The following is a 15,232-nucleotide window of genomic DNA, read 5'->3' on the forward strand; positions in this document are numbered from 1 at the left end:
ATAGTTACTGGTATTTACTCTGCTTGGTATTCTCTGAGCTTCATAGATCTGTAGTTTTGTATCTAACATTAATTTGGGGAAATTCTCAGTCACTCTTGCTTCAAATATTTCTTCTGTTCCTTTTTCTCTTCTCTGTTATTTCCATTACATGTATCTTGCACCTCCATAGCACTTGGAAATTCTGTTCTTTTTTTTTCAGATTTTACCCCTTGGTTTTTCAATTTTAGGTTTCTTTTGAGATATCCCCATGCTCAGAGATTCTTTCTACAGCCATATGCAGTCCAGTAATAATCCCATCAAAGGCATCCTTCATTTCTGCTACAGCATATCTGATTCCTAGCATTTCTTTTTGTTCTTTCTTAGAATATGTATCTCTCTGCTTACATTGCCCATCTGTTCTTGCATGATGTCTACTTTATCCATTAAAGCCTTTAGTGTATGAACCATAGTTGTTTCAAATTCTCAAGCTGATCATGCCAAAACATGTCTGCCATATCTGAGTCTGGTTCTGATACTTGCTTTGTCTCTTAGAACTATGTTTTATTTCGTTTTGTTTTTGCCTTTTAGTATCTTTTTTCTTGACAGCTGGACACAGTGTACTAGGTAAAAGGAATTGCTGTAATGCCTTTAGTAATGTGGTAGAAAGTGTGGAAGGAGGGGAAACAATCAAGTCCTATAATTGTTTCAGTCCTTTGTTGAGCCTGTGCCTCTGGACTTTGACTTCTCATATGTTTCTCAGTTGTTTTGCTTCCCATTTAAGGGGGACAGGATGACTAAAGCCAGCTAAAGTTGGGCATTTCCCTTCACTCCCATCAGTTAGGTTATTAAAACCTATTTTATTAAACCATTTTATTAAAAATGCCATCAGGTTAGACTTTGGTTAAACAATTTCTCCTGCAGGTAGGCTTTCTTTAAAAAAAACACAGATTTATTTATTGATTTTGAGAGAGAGAGAGAGAGAGAGAGAGAGAATATGTGCATACGAGCAGGGGAGGGGCAGAGAAAGAGAGGGAGAGAAAGAATCCCAAGCAGGCTCCACACTGTCAGCACAGAGCCTGATGCAGGGCTCAAACTTACAAGCCATGAGATCATGACCTGAGCTGAAATCAAGACCTGAGCTGAGTGGAAATCAAGAGTCAGATGCTTAACTAACTGAGACACCCTGGTGCAACCCCTGTGGGTAGACCTTCTTTAGAACAGAATGTTTTGATGTATTTGAAAAAAAAAATTCCCCTCCCCCTACTGGAGGCATGAGGGCATGTTCACCCAATATTCTCTGTGAGAACCTGGTAGAATTTCAGGAGGCAAAGCTCACAAAAGTGTGGCATCCTTCCAATAAGTGCATCTCTCTGGAGTTTTTAACTCTGAGTTAAACTGCACCTCCAGCAATTCCTCAATCACAGTTCAAGTTCCTCTACCCTGGCACTGGTTCCCAAGTTTCTGTTCCAGCAAGCTGTGGTTCTCTGTATTTGCCTATAGGTGTCTACAATTTAGAGGCAGTGGTTTGCCCGGTAAGCATACTTTTCTTACAGATCTAAGGAGCATTGTTGAGTTTTCAGTCTGTTCAACTTTTCACTTGTTAGGAATGAATGGTGATTCCAAAGCTTAGAGGCCCGATCAGAAACTGGAATCCTCTTTGTTTTTTCGATAATTGATATGTCTAAATCATATCTTCAATTTACATTTACTCCTAGTGAGTTTAAGCATTTCTAATGGCCATTTGTATTTCTATTTCTGAGAACTGTTTCTTTTCAACATGATTAATTTTTAATTGTTACCATTTGGTTTCTACTGCAAATAAGGCTATCTTTTCATTTACCCAACTTTATTGGGGCATATATAATGTACGTACAATAAATTATACACATTTTAAGTTTACAGGTCAATGAATTTCGACAAATGTATCTGCCTGTATAACTACCAATTAACTCAAGATATGGAAAATATATATCATTTCAAAACAGTTCCTATTTGCCTCTTTGCAGTGAATACTCCCAGAAAACCACTAACCTTGCTGCTACTATGGAAGAAGGATGGAATAATTTTTCCTGTTCTAGGATTCAGTATAAATGCAAACATGCAGTTTGTACTTTTTTGTGTAAAGCTTCTGTCACTCGGCCTAATGTTTCTGAAATTTTTTCATGTTTTGGTGTGTATCAGCAGTTTATTCCCTTTTGTTGCTGAGAACTATTCTATTGAATAGATATACCACAATTTGTTTATACATTCATCTTTTAATGGACATTTCATTCTGTCTAGTTTTTGTCTCTTATGGGTAAAGCTGCTATAAATGTTTGTGTACAAGTATGAGATTTCCATTTGCCATCACTTCTTTTATGAGCATGATCTGGAAATTACATGGGTGGCTTCAGTCTTTATCCCATAAAACAGGGCTTAGTCATGTGACCATATGTGACTGCAAAGGAAGCTGGAAAACTAGTCTGTAGCTGGGATGCCAGGTGCCTATCTAAAACTCAGAGTTTCTATTAGCAGTTGAAGAAAGACAAAATGGAAATGTCAGGGATTGACTTCACGTGAAGGGGAGAAATGAAATCCAACTTCTGGATTTTGGGTGAATGTTGGTCCATTAACTGACTTAACGTGTTAAATTTGAGATGTTAGGTGTCCAAGTGGATGTTCACTATACCATTCTGGTATATTTCCATCAAGGATCAAAGCTGGAAATATAAATTACATTTGGTATAATTTAAAGCAATCAGATGGGATGAGATCAGGAGGGAGTAAATGTAGGATATGGTTTCCTTACAATGATGCAATGATTTCACAAAGTGTTACCAGAAACCAAGCTAAGTGTAATTATAATGAACCGAATGCTAGTTAGCCTAAAACAAAACAACAAAACATAAAAAAAAATTTTAACCCCTTTCCCTAATAATATAGTAAACACTTAGGGATTACATTTCTAAGCCTCTCTAAAAGTTGGATGTGTCTTTATGACTAAATTCTTATCACTCAAGGGAATGTTAGTGATAGTGCCCCTACCAGTCTGGATGCCCATTTCCAGACTCTTACAAAAAAAAATTAACTTCTGGGGTGCCTCGGTGGCTCAGTCGGTTAAGCATCTGACTCTTAGTTTTGGCTCTGGTCATGATCTCATGGTTTTGTGGGTTTGAGCCCCATGTCAGGCTGTGCACTGGCAGCACAGAACCTGCTTGGGATTCTCATTCTCTCTCTCCCCCCCTCCCCCACTCCATGACTTGCACTGTCTCTCTCTCTCTCTCTCTCTCCCTCTCTCTCTCAAAATAAATAAACTTAAAAAAAAATAACTTCTATCTTATTTAAGCTACTAATGTGATTTTTTAGCAGCCTAGGGTTAACTTATTTATGAAGCATATCCAATATTTTTTTATGCTCAGTTGAACAGATCTCCATTTCCACTTATTTTATTCATTTTTATTGATTTTACCAAAATCTTTTTTTATTTTTTGTCATTCCTTATTTAGGTTTAGTTGACAAAAAAAGTTTTAGGTTGCTAGTATTACTAAACTGCTCAAGGAAATAACGATATTATCTCGCAGAATATTAATGAACATTTTCTTCATGTACTAGCGATTCTTTCCAGTCATTGCCTCAATTAATTCTTGATGCTAAAGTTTAGAAAAAAGCTAATGTGGTTGTCCTCATTTCACTGAAGAAAACCGAAGCAGAGATATTAAATTATTTGCCCATAATAGCAAACCAAGTTAGTGGAAAAGGTGGAAGTAAAATGCAATTATCTCACTTCTGTTTTTATTGAACTATTGGATTACAAGTCACAACCAATTAAAAACAGGATACAAGAGCTAAGCAGCATAACCTTTTTATCATGGAGACAGCCCCCAAAAACTGCCTGTCGGCACTTTGTAAAATGTTTCTTACTTTTAAAAAATGTATTTTGCTGACCTTTTTCACTGTTAAGTTTACATATAGATATAGATATAGATGAAAATATGGAAAAATTTTAAATATACAAAATATTTTCACTGCAAGTTTTGTACACATATCAAAAGCTGTTTATATCTGGATGTCTTGTCTTCCAGCCCTTTCTCTATCCATATCACTAACCATTTAACTGTCACATAATTGTGATCAAATATAAATTCAGATGGCATCTCATATATATAGTGTTTCTCAACACAAGTGAAATTCAACAGATATCCATCAGGTGGAGTTGTACTATAACTTAACATTTCAGGGTTTCTCAACTTTTTCGTTTTAACTTTTCCCCCAGCTCTGATAGAGCACATGGCCAAACAACACTTGCTATCCGTAGATTTTTAAAATATTTTATTTCCAATGGAAATCGTTTGGAGATGGCTGACCTGAGAATTATTTTCTTTTCTGATTGTATAAATACAAGCCACCTACAAATGGACACAATTTAGGATTTAATAATACTGTCAAAGAATACAGTTGCTTATTTCCCCAAAGATATTCAGACTAATGAGATTAAATAGAAAATAACAATTAACTTGGTTAAAAAAAAATGCTGCCCTGTCCTTTCATCTCTCAAACTCATGGGGTTTTTTTTGTTGTTGTTTCTTTTTTTTGTTTTTTTTTTTTTTCTGCTATCAAGAAGAGAGGTAAGGGAAGCCTAGGTGGCTCAGTCCACTGAGCGTCCAACTCTTGATTTCAGTTCAGGTCATGATCTCACGGTTCATGGGATTGAGCCCTGTGTCAGGCTCTGTGTTGACAGCATAGAACCTGCTTGGTATTCTCTCCCTCCCTCTCTCTATTCCCCTATCCCACTCGTGCTCTCTCTCTCTCAAAATAAATAAACATTAAAAAAAATAAGAGAGGTAAAGTATCTGATATTTTAATTCCTCTGAGACAAAATGCTATGTGCCCCAAACAAACACCTTCTTCATTGGTGTTGATCTATTCTTAGAGGTGCCCCAGAAAGCTGCCACAAGTTTGACATATACTTAGGGAACTAGCTCCTCAAAAAAGATTTGCCGCTATACACATAATCAGGTCAAGCTCTTTCCAGCAGTATTTCTGCTGTAACTGTGCATAAATATCTCATAAAGGACACAATCATAGAAATTCTGATTTTGTCAGTCTGAGGTGGACCTCAAGAATTTGAACATTTTACAAGCACCTGCAATGGATGTTCAATTATCCCTCTAATTTGAGTTTATCCTCTGAAGGGAGACCTAAAAATTTCTTGCTAACTCATTAGGGCTCATTCCCCAACCCTCTCAAAAGTACACCATGTACTCACATCACTTAGAAGAATGAAGGTCAATATTGTGGTGGGAAAATGATGACATATGAAGATGTATAGATTGGACTGGATGGGCATTTTCTTGAGCTCATTAGAAATTACTAAAGTCCTTTTTTTGAGAGGCAATAACATTCTTGAATATTCCACTTTGGCCTCATGCTTTGTACATAATAAGAGTTATCACTTTTGGTACTAGCTGGTTTCACTTTCAATGCCAGTCTTTTTATGCAACAATAAAGTAGTGAATTCTCTTCTGCTGGGTCTACAACAAGAACAGGCGAGATTGCCAGTGTTAGAAGAGTAGCCTGATAGAAAGATCTTAAAGATCATAAAGAACCCTGAGATAAGAATTTGAATCTTAATTCCATATGCAGTAGCTGAGGAAAAAGGGAGGAGGTTCTTAAAATTCAGGACTTTTACATTTGCAAAATATCAGTACTTTATCAGGTTGTAATGAGGTTTGCAAGAGCGCCCATAATAAAAAGACATTGTGAAATGTGAAATGCTTTGAAAATCACAATAACCTTGTTTCTAATGATCCATTTTCACCTGCAAGTCACCATCCAAACGCCACTGACTATAAAATATGCATATGTAAGAGACTCTTAAAAACTGAGAACAAACTGAGGGTTGATGGGGGGTGGGAGGGAGGGGAGGGTGGGTGATGGGTATTGAGGAGGGCACCTTTTGGGATGAGCACTGGGTGTTGTGTAGAAACCAATTTGACAATAAATGTTGTATATTGAAAAAAATATGCATATGAATTGAAGGCTGAGAATCTGTCAAATGCTCACCAATGATCAATTAAGTCAATACTGAACACCCTCTTTGTTCTCAGTGCAATGCTGACTCTGATACAGCCATTAGAGATATGTTCATTGTGGTCCAAGAGATTACAATAGAATTATAGAATATTAGATTTCAGAGACAGACACCTTACAATTGTGTTCCTTGATCATAAAACTCACATGGGATACTTGCTAAAAACTCCAATTTCCTGGTGCCCCGCATCAGATCTACTGACTCAGAATCTCCAAGAGTCCTGAGAATCTGTATTCTATAATAAATGCAAAGATATTGTTATGATCAGAAGAAGCCTGGGAAACTGTTTCTAAGAAACTTTTTTTCCAAACTCCTACATGATGAAAGTATCGCTCAGAGAACATCCTTTAACACTGGTTAAGTTCACTTTTTATTTTATTTTTTTGTCTTTTTGAAAAAAAATTTTTTTTTTGAGAGAGAGAGAGAGAGCATGCACATGTGCAGGGGAGGGGTAGAGGGAGAGCGAGAGAGAGAATCTCAAGCAGACTCCACACTCAGCACAGAGTCTAACACGGGGCTGGATCCTGGGACCCTGTGATCATGACCTGAGCCGAAATCAAGAGTCAGTTGCTCAACCAACTGAGCCACCCAGGTGCCTCAGGTTCACATTTTCAATTATATTATTGGTATTTCAATCAATAAAGAGTTGGGAAGACAAAGTCGCATACAAGAAATAGCAGCAAGCACTATAATTGGTGAGTTTTGTAATGATGTACATTAACGCTACATGCTGGACGCCTTTGCTCAAAGTCATGCTGCAGAGATGTACTTAAAAGATGAAAGTGTCTAATTCCAGGTTAATATTTGGTCTGGCTAGCATGACACTTCTATGTGCTTCCATATTGGTAAATATCAAAAAGCAGGAAGCTTTTTACTTTCTTATTTTTATGACATCAATCAACCTATGTTAGCATTTTTAAAGCACCTGCCATGCTCATGACAGACACTGGAGAAGGGAAGAGGAATAATTACAGGTTAGCTTCCTCCAGTCACATGTGTGAGCCTCCTCAGAGCAGGCACCATGACTCCTTTTTCTCTGTGCCCCCTTTGCTCTGGCACAGAGACAGAACTGCACTTCCTTCCCCAAATCTAGAGGGTAGACGATGGACTTGAGTCACATTGTAAGAGGTTTTGAAAGGGCTGCAAGTCAACACGTTGTTTTGGGTGGTCTCCCTTTTCCATTCTCTTCCACTCAGCACAGGCTGGGCTGTACTCAGCAGGCCAGGGCCTGCTCCCTTACTGCGACCCTACCGTGTCTCATCGTTCCTTTACCACATGATAGCTAAGTCTAGATCTATGGCCTGGCCTGAGCCACACTCAAGAGGCAACATTAGCCAGCTGTCTCATATCAGGGCACACACTTTCTTGATCTTCTTTGTATCTCTCTTTGATTCTGGCCCGCTTTGCCCTTTTGCCCATACATATCCTAAGTCACAAATCTGGAAGAGCTCGTGCAGAAGTGTAGAATCAAGAGAGAAAGCCATGTGGCCCACTCTGGTTTGAGGGTTTGGCTCACTTGACATAAAAGGAGCCTTCTGCATGGCTCACCCCCACCTCCTGGAGTTCTACTTGAAGACTGGTGTCCAAACCTCAGTGAAAATAAGGTATTCCTTTGTCTTGCTTTACCTCTTTATAGCTTACTCAGGGATTCCCTCAAGAGGAAGTTAGTTGCCAGGGCATGATTTCAGAACTCCTCCCCCTCCTGGAAAAATTTCTGCTTAATAGATCCCACGCTAACCCACACAAAAATACATTTCCTGAATGTAGGTATCCTGGCATGGTGATCCTGGGTCTGTTTGCCCTCAGATCCATCTTTGTTCTCTATTCTGTGCTGTCGTGCAGAACTGACTGCTGATGGATGCATTTCCCTGGCTCTGTGTCAGCCGCTCCCAGCTGTGCTCTATTGCTGAATGTAGAAATAAATGACAATGTAAACAATGTAAAGAAGTCTGGCTGCATGGTTATAAGCCAGGGTGGTTGGGAGAATCGGGACTACTATGGTGCACAACTCCAGGGGACAGCATTCACTTTGAAGTACGACTGAATGGCATATAAACACAATTGTGCAGAATGTAGCTTCTGTGGCCATTTTCAAGGCATGAGTCAAAAGGCTATTAGCACTGGCAGAGATAGAAATGAATGGGATCAGAGTTTCATGGATGATAATCTTACAGGCAGAGTGGAATAGTAGAAAAAACACTGGATTAAAATCACCAAACCTGCAAGCGCCTGGGTGGTGCAGTTAAGCACCCAAGTCTTGATCTCGGCTCAGGTCATGATCTCACGGTTCATGAGCTGGAGCCCCGCATCAGGCTCTGCGCTGATGGTGTGGAGCCTGCTTGGGATTCTGTCTCACCTTCTCACTACCCATACCCCACTTGTGCTTTTCCTCTCTCTCAAAATAAATAAATTAACATAAAAAAAATTTTAACCACCCAAACTGGAACTGTTAATAATATCTAGATGACAGAAGGAAGACATCACAATGAGTAAAATCACTGAGGAAGAAAGTATGTATAAAAATATAACCTAAGTGCTCTGTCGGTTAAGCGTCAGACTCTTGATTTCAGCTCAGATCCTGATCTCCTGGTTCCTGAGTTCAAGCCCCAGGTCCAGCTCTGCACGGACAGCTGTGGAGCTTCCTTGGGATTCTCTGTCTCCCTCTCTCTCTGCCCCTCCCCTGCTTGCTCTCTACCTCTCTGTCTCTCAAAATAAATAAATAAACATTTAAAAATATATATAACAGGGGCACCTGGGTGGCTCAGTCGGTTAAGCGTCCGACTTCAGCTCAGGTCACGATCTCGCGGTCCGTGAGTTCGAGCCCAGTGTCAGGCTCTGGGCTGATGACTCAGAGCCTGGAGCCTACTTCCGATTCTGTGTCTCCCTCTCTCTCTGCCCCTCCCCCGTTCATGCTCTCTCTCTGTCTCAAAAATAAATAAAATGTTAAAAAAAATTTTTTAAATATATATAACAAAAATAACACTGAACTTGGAGCAAGGCAAATGGGCAGAATAAGCAGGAAAAAAAAGTCAAAGAAATGCAGAAGTAGGAGAGATGAATCATCTGGTGCAATCCTTTGAAAGTCAAGGCAGGAAAAAAGACCAAACGTGTGTACGGGACAGGGTAGGGGTCTTCAGATGATGAAAAATGAATGCAGTCCCTGGGCATTTACCGGTAAAGACACTGTAGGGAGACCATGTGCTTGGCTGTGGAGTAAATTCCCTGTTACAGACGGATTTGCCCCATAAAGTACCATAATTAACACTAGGTTGCATGGGCTTGTGATTGACAGCAATGTTGATATTTGTATTTACCTGAAAGCAAAAGGTCTTAGACTTTAGGCTACATAAATATCACCTAGGGACTTGTTAGATATGCTGATCCCTAAGATCAACCTCACAAGGGTCTGATTCAGATTTTCACGAGCCTGCTAACTCAGTGCTACTCGATGACGAGCTTTGAAGATGAGCACAAGTTTCCAAACTATTTGTTATCCTCCTGGAAGAAAGAAGTACTGATAATGAGAATAAGGGACTAGAAACTTCATGAACAATCTGACATTGTTGCAACATCCAAGCCCCCATAATTAGTGGACTCGTCTCATTGCACAGAGCATAGGACAAGAATTTCAGTCCTCTCTACGGGTTAAGACAAATAAAAAATAAAAAATAAAAAAGACCTTTCTCCCAAATAGTTTAAGAAGCCCTAACCTAGATAATTCTGATTCATATATTCCATAAACCAAATTTCAAAGAAATATGCTACTAAGTTCCAAGAAAATCTTAATTTGATCACATTTCAAGCATAGTTTATGTGTACAACAAAGGAATATTACTTATATATGTTTATTCATATATTTTATGTTTTTATTTGTTAATATTTATTTATTTTTGAGAGAGAGAGAGAGAGAGAGAGAGAGAGACAGAGCTCGAGCAGGAGAGGGGCAAACAGAAAAGGAGACACAGAATCCTAAGCAGGCTTCAGGCTCCAAGCTGTCAGCACAGAGCCAATGCGGGGCTCGAACTCTCCGAACCATGAGAACGTGACCTGAGCTGAAGTCGGACATGTAACTGACTGGGCCACCCAGATGGCACCCCTATATTTATTTTTATATTAAAATGATATCCAAATGAACTGTTATTTTTTTAACGTTTATTTATTTTTGAGAGAGAGACAGAGACAGAGTGTGAGCTGCAGAGGGGCAGAGAGAGAGGGAGACACAGAATCCGAAGCAGGCTCCAGGCTCTGAGCTGTCAGCACAAAGCCTGACGCGGCCTCCAACTCACAGACTGCGAGATCTTGACAGACCGCAAGCCAAAGTCAGATGATTAACCGACTGAGCCACCCAGGCGCCCCCAAATGGACTCTTATACAGTTTCAAATAAGTGGGTAAAATTGGGATCACGACCCTAGAGATTTTTGTTATTTTTTATACTCCAATTTGACTTATTATTAAGAAGTAACAGCTCATTTTATTCTGCTCTGCTTTGTTGAAACTAGTCATGAATGCCTGGGCATGTTATAAATATTTATGCTTTATGAATAAGAGTGTGCAAATGACAAAGTTCTTTCAAAATAAACACAATGATGCTGACACACTAAAGTGTTCAAGTTTTTGTCAATGAGCATTTTAATCGGAAAAAATTACATGAACAATTTTTCTTGCCCTTTTCTTGATAAGAGCAAAGGATGATGAAAAACAGATATCACAAATATCTCCAGGAAATTTAAGCCAGCATCACTTGTCTCTGCTTTTCACAGGACTTAAATAAAATATCACAATAATGTCAGATCTGGTTGTTGTTATTGTAGAAGAAAGACCAGGGAGAAAGGCACTGTCCCCCAGTCTCACATGGTAAGCACAACACTGTTTACCGTTTTTTTCCCCTTTCCTAATCATTAAATCCTTGAGTATCTCATTTATAAACATGAAAAATTCAGCGACTTGCTTGCAGAACTGATGAGATATTAGTTAAGCACAAAGATTCTCAGTGGTAGAAATTTGGCTCCTTTCCATCACCGCCTTCTACTTCTCACTTGTGTTCCCTCGTTCCAATTCCTTTGCATTTTCCAGGGTTTTTTTTTGTTTTTCCAGCTACCAACTGAATTGCTAAATTCCATTTGGATAAGCAAGAGAATTACCTTAGGTTTGCAAAGATACAAAGTCATGTCATAAAAGCTATATGGATGGTCCATAATGCTCTTTGTTTTTTTTTTTAATTTTAGGGAGAAAGAGAGAGAGCACAAGCAGGGGAAAAGGACAGAGGGGAGAGAAAGAGAGGGAGAGGGAGAGCGAGAGAGAGAATATTCTAAGTAGGCTCCATGCTCAGAGCAGAGTCTGGCACAGGGCCTGGGGCCATGACCCTGAGATCATGATATGAGCCAAAATCAAGAGTCGGAGGCTCAACCCACTGAGCCACCCAGGCACCCCCATAATGCTGTTTTAAAAATAAATAAATTACTCCCTATCCCATGACAAGATCCACGTGTGCACGCACTCAACACATTTTCCATGTGAAAAAATTATCAAATATATGTTATTTCCTTATTTTATCTTTCTTGAAACACTGCCCAGTCTCATATATTAATATTTCATTCCCAAATGTAACATGTCAAAGTGAAGAGTTGTGTTGACCAGCAAGAAGTCAGAAGGAAAGAAATGCCCCTGCTTCCAGGAAAACTATTGTTAGTACAGCAGCCAATAAATAAAAGGGAAAGGCAGGAGGGAGCCTTTTATGCGGAGAGAAATGCAGACGATGACAAAACTTATAAGGCTAAGAAAAAACAAATCATCTTTAGGAGAACTTTCCCTAGAAATGGCTTTGCCTTTCAAGAGGAGAAATGCCCTGCTGAGTCAGCAGAGTTTGGTGGTGGGTGTATTGGGGTGGGGAGGGGGGTTGAATCTTATGTGGTTTTCAAAACAGTGAACTCAAACGCCCTGGCAAAAAAAGAAAAAAGGCTGTGTTGCACGTAAGATGAGAATGACTTTAGGCTCAGGAAATTGCAAATTGAGGATGAGGAAAATCAAGCACAAGGGTCGCAGAGAAAAGAAACAAAGCACATTTGGGCTGGTAGCATCCTGATGTAGAGGAGAAACAAATCCACAAAGTTGGTCGTGTGCCCATTTCATCCTGGCACTTTGCTTCATGAATGTGCTAGAAGAAGTGGCAAAAAACTGAATGAGCTCTAATTCTCGTTCAGTCGTAGAGCTGTTCAGTCAAGCAAGAGAGCAGATAACGAATATCTACACTGAAAAATTGATTTGTGGATTCTCAAATTCTTCATTTTGTTTATGTTTCAGAAATGTATGCATGTGTCAGGATGTCCTAGTGGGTTTTTTTTTTTCCCTTTCAATATTTTATCACAGAGAGAAGAAGTGACTTGACTACAACTGAGAAATGCAAATTAATTTTATCTTGCCATGTAAAATATACTATTGTCAGTCTACAACAAACATAAAAAAATAAGATTCTCTGAAGTGGATAACATAGTCAATAAGAGGTTTTTACTGTGGGAAATAAAAAGTCCCCAATCCTTCAGAAAAATATTCAGTCTGGATTTTTATGAACTTTAAAATTATAGGCCATAACAAGGATGCATAGAAAGGGCACTCCTCTTACACTACTGGTGGGAATGCAAACCGGTGCAGCAACTCTGGAAAACAGTATGGAGGTTCCTCAAAAAGTTAAAAATAGAATACCCTATGACCCAGCAATTGCACTACTAGGATGCAAAAATACGATTTGAAGGGGCACATGCACCCCGATGTTTGTAGCAGCATTATCGACAATAGCCAAATTATGGAAAGAGCCCAAATGTCCATCAATTGATGAATGGATAAAGAAGATGTGGTTTAGCTTTCCTTTTGCCACTACAGCTGCACCCATAAGTATGCTCAGGCTTCAGAATAGGCTTGCCTCCAGTGTCCTCCACTGTGGGCAAAAAGCAGGACTGGTTGGACCCCAATGATACCAATGCAATTGTCAATGCCAAGTCCCATCATCAGATCCAGAAACTGATCAAAGATGGGCTGGTCATCCAGAAGCCTGCAGCCGTCCATTCCTGAGCTCAGTGTTGGAAAAACACTTCGGCCTGCTGGAAGGGCAGGCATATGGGCATTTCTAAAAGAAAAGGCACTGCCAATGCTCAGAAGCCTCAGAAGGTAACCTGATGAAGAGGATGAGAATCTGGGCCAGCCTGCTCAGAAGATACCATGAGTCTAAGGTTGACCGCCACATGTATCAGAGTCCATACCTGAAAGTGAAGGGTAACATGTTCAAAAACAAGCAGATTCTCATGGAACACATCCACAAGCTGAAGGCAGACAAGGCTTGCAAGAAGCTTCTGGATGACCAGGCTGGGGCCCACAGATCTAAGACCATGAAAGCACACGAGGGCTGTGAAGAGTGGCTCCAGGCCAAGAAGGAGGAAATCATCAACACTCTGTCTAAGGAGGAAGAGGAAAACATAGGAGAAGGGGGAAAAACAGGAGAGAGGGAAGCAAACCACAAGAAAGTCTTAACTATGGAGAATAAACTGAGGGTTGATGGAGGGAGGTTGGGGGAATTGGGCTAGACGAGGGATGGGTATTAAGGAGAGCATTTGTTGTAATGAGTCCTGGGTGTTGTATGTAAGTGATGAATCACTAAATTCTACTGCTGAAACCAATATTACCTTATATGTTAACTAACTAGGATTTATATTATTTATTTTTTTTAACATTTATACATTTCAGAGAGACAGAGAGAGACAGAGCATGAGTGGAGAAGGGGCAGAGAGAGGGGAGACACAGAATCCGAGGCAGCCTCCAGTCTCTGAGCTGTCAGCACAGAGCCCGACGTGGGGCTCAAACTCAGGAACTGCGAGATCATGACCTGAGCCAAAGTCGGGCGCTCAACCGACTGAGCCACCCAGGCACCCCATTAACTAACTAGAATTTAAATAAAAACTTGAAACAGAGGGGGAAAAACAGAAAGAAAGCAAAATTATACTACATAGTACATAGGCAGTTTCAGAAAACTTAAGAAATTAGGTAAAGATTTCAAAAATTTTAAGGACAAACCTGGTCCATATTAACCCCAGTCCATCTGAAATTGAAGCCAATGTTCTTTCAACCATACTAAGTTACTTCCTTTTAGTACCTTCTATAGCTTGCACTCTAGGGCTGGAGATGGGGACATAATTAAAATTCCCATACAATGTGGTAAGTGCTCTTAAAGATCAGGAAAGTCTGACTAAAATGAGATTGACTGAGCTGGATGTTGAAGCATAAACCGTAGTTTCCTAGGTAAAGGAAAGGAAGAGAATTTCCTATAATGGGAAAAACAACAACAAAACAAACAACAACAAGAACAACTACAAGAAAACTCCAGCATATTCACGATCAGGGAGGCTATCGAAAATATGGTATAGTCTCACCAAACTCCACACCCAAAAACAAATAATCTGGTGAAGAAATGGGCAGAAGACATGAATAGACACTTTTCTAAAGAAGACATCCAGATGGCCAACAGGCACATGAAAAGATGCTCAACGTCACTCCTCATCAGGGAAATACAAATCAAACCCACACTGAGATACCACCTCACACCAGTCAGAGTGGCTAAAATGGACAAATCAGGAGACTATAGATGCTGGAGAGGATGTGGAGAAACGGGAACCCTCTTGCACTGTTGGTGGGAATGCAAACTGGTGCAGCTGCTCTGGAAAACACTGTGGAGGTTCCTCAAAAAATTAAAAATAGATCTACCCTATGACCCAGCAATGGTACTGCTAGGAATTTACCCAAGGGATACAGGAGTGCTGATGCATAGGGGCACTTGTACCCCAATGTTTATAGCAGCACTTTCAACAATAGCCAAATTATGGAAAGAGCCTAAATGTCCATCAACTGATGAATGGATAAAGAAATTGTGGTTTATATACACAATGGAATAGTACGTGGCAATGAGAAAGAATGAAATCTGGCCATCTGTAGCAATGTGAATGGAACGGAGAGTATTATGCTAAGTGAAATGTTAGGCAGAGAAAGACAGATATCATATGTTTTCACTCTTATGTGGATCCTGAGAAACTTGATAGAAGACCAGGGCGGGAGGGGAAGGGGAAAAATAAAAAAAAAGTTACAGAGAGGGAAGGAGGGAAACCATAAGAGACTCTTAAAGACTGAGAACAAAATGAGGG

The 15,232-nt window shown here is 39.8% G+C and overlaps 1 pseudogene; it reads left to right on the forward strand.

Moving 5' to 3' along the window:
• Positions 1 to 12,863: 12,863 nt before the first annotated feature.
• LOC115522846 lies at positions 12,864 to 13,513 on the forward strand (annotated as a pseudogene).
• Positions 13,514 to 15,232: the final 1,719 nt, after the last annotated feature.

Source organism: Lynx canadensis, chromosome C2, assembly GCF_007474595.2.
Source record: "Lynx canadensis isolate LIC74 chromosome C2, mLynCan4.pri.v2, whole genome shotgun sequence".
Taxonomy (NCBI): domain Eukaryota; kingdom Metazoa; phylum Chordata; class Mammalia; order Carnivora; family Felidae; genus Lynx; species Lynx canadensis.